Source organism: Acipenser ruthenus, unplaced genomic scaffold, assembly GCF_902713425.1.
Source record: "Acipenser ruthenus unplaced genomic scaffold, fAciRut3.2 maternal haplotype, whole genome shotgun sequence".
Lineage (NCBI taxonomy): Eukaryota > Metazoa > Chordata > Actinopteri > Acipenseriformes > Acipenseridae > Acipenser > Acipenser ruthenus.
The window spans coordinates 7,501-10,000 of NW_026708392.1; positions in this window are offsets into that span (position 1 = coordinate 7,501).

Genomic DNA, 2,500 nt, shown 5'->3' on the forward strand with positions numbered 1-2,500 from the left:
TGCCCACAACAGAGAGAGACCATCCGGGAAGACAAGGAGGAATCCCGTCAACTCCTGCCCAGCCACAGACTCCAAAGGACGGCTCCAAACGGGTCCTTCACATGCATTCTGACACCTCGGGTCCTGACTTAGTCAAACCATTTTGATCAAAAAACCCTGTCGACGGAAATCTCCGCGGACCCCCCCGTTGTACCTTGACCGCGGGACCCTGAAGGGAGGGAGGTCCCGGGTCCTTGGGAACAGGAGTCGCCGCCGCCCCGCAGCCCCGTTTCGCCTCCGCCCTCGGCAGACTTCCACAAACGGCCCCGAGGTGGCCATGGTCATCTAATGTTAAAGATAGGGAACATGACCATGTTTTTTTGAAAACTTTGATTCTGACGGAGCCGAAAAAGTCCGGACTCTGGTCATATAATGTTAAAGATAGGGATTTCCCTCCGAAAATTCCCCTCAACATGACCATGGCTCCCAAATCACCTCCGGAGAAGGTAGACATGACCAGAGACTGAAAGGGAACGCACGGAGGAGCCAAGGGCGCAAACCCCAGTTCTCGAGCCGGAAATGGGAGCCTCCAGGCCCGCATGAACGGGCGCCCGGGCACGGGAGGTCAACCCCCCCCCCCTTCCCGCAACGTGACCAGAGCTTGGCCAGGTCCTTAAGGGGGCTTAGCCCGGTCCTGAGCCCGAGGAACGGGGCCTCCAGCCCGGCCTGAACCGGCGCCGGGCGCGGGAGGGGGCCACCGGGCAGACTTCCAAGGGAGGATGTCGCCAGGGGGTGAAGGGGGACCCTGACCGGGGTGCAGGGCCTCCCACACGGCTTAGATCGGTCGCTCGTGCCCTTAGAATGAACCTCCGTCCTGACTTAGAAATATTTTTTTGATCGAAAATGCCGTGCCCCTAGTAATATGCACCTACCTCCCCAGTGTATCTGCCATCTAGTTGCATTAAGGGAGGAAGCCACGAGTTCACAGGGACCTCCTGGAACTCTCGCTCCGTAACACATAGCAAATCTGTCCCTTCAGAAGAAGGTAACTTTTAATTGGAGCTCTGGTCATGTCAGCTACTTCTGCCCATGGTCATGTAGGCTAATTCTGCCTCTGGTCATGTCAGCTAATTCCGCCTATGGTCATATTAGCTAATTCCGCCTCTGGTCATGTCAGCTAACTCCGCCTATGGTCATGTCAGCTAACTGTGCCTATGGTCATGTCAGCTAACTGTGCCTATGGTCATGTCAGCTAACTCCGCCTATGGTCATGTCAGCTACTTCTGCCCATGGTCATGTCAGCTACTTCTGCCTATGGTCATGTCAGCTACTTCTGCCTATGGTCATGTCAGCTAACTGTGCCTATGGTCATGTCAGCTAACTGTGCCTATGGTCATGTCAGCTAACTCCGCCTATGGTCATGTCAGCTAACTGTGCCTATGGTCATGTCAGCTAACTGTGCCTATGGTCATGTCAGCTACTTCTGCCCATGGTCATGTCAGCTACTTCTGCCTATGGTCATGTCAGCTACTTCTGCCTATGGTCATGTCAGCTACTTCTGCCTATGGTCATGTCAGCTAACTGTGCCTATGGTCATGTCAGCTACTTCTGCCCATGGTCATGTCAGCTACTTCTGCCCATGGTCATGTCAGCTACTTCTGCCCATGGTCATGTCAGCTACTTCTGCCTATGGTCATGTCAGCTACTTCTGCCTATGGTCATGTCAGCTACTTCTGCCTATGGTCATGTCAGCTAACTGTGCCTATGGTCATGTCAGCTACTTCTGCCCATGGTCATGTCAGCTACTTCTGCCCATGGTCATGTCAGCTACTTCTGCCCATGGTCATGTCAGCTACTTCTGCCCATGGTCATGTCAGCTAATTCCGCCTCTGGTCATGTCAGCTAATTCCGCCTCTGGTCATGTCAGCTAATTCCGCCTCTGGTCATGTCAGCTAACTGTGCCTATGGTCATGTCAGCTAACTGTGCCTCTGGTCATGTAGGCTAATTCCGCCTATGGTCATGTCAGCTAATTCCGCCTCTGGTCATGTCAGCTAACTGTGCCTATGGTCATGTTACTGAATGGGGACCCAGGCTATGGCTCGCACTTGCCCCGGGCAGGGTTCCACGGCCCCGGGCTGGCTCCCACCACCCAGGCCTCTGCTCCCACTGCCCCGGCTTGGGTTCCACGGCCCCGGCTTGGGTTCCACAGCCCCGGGGACAGTTCCCGCCTCCCACCACCCAGGCCTCTGCTCCCACTGCCCCAGCTTGGGTTCCACGGCCCCGGGCTGGCTCCCACCACCCAGGCCTCTGCTCCCACTGCCCCGGCTTGGGTTCCACCGCCCCGGGCAGGGTTCCACGGCCCCGGGGACAGCCCCCGCCTCCCACCACCCCGGCTTGGGTTCCACGGCCCCGGGGACAGCTCCAGCCTTTGCCCCGGCTTGGGTTCCACGGCCCCGGGCTGGCTCCCACCACCCAGGCCTCTGCTCCCACTGCCCCGGCTTGGGTTCCACGGCCCCGGGG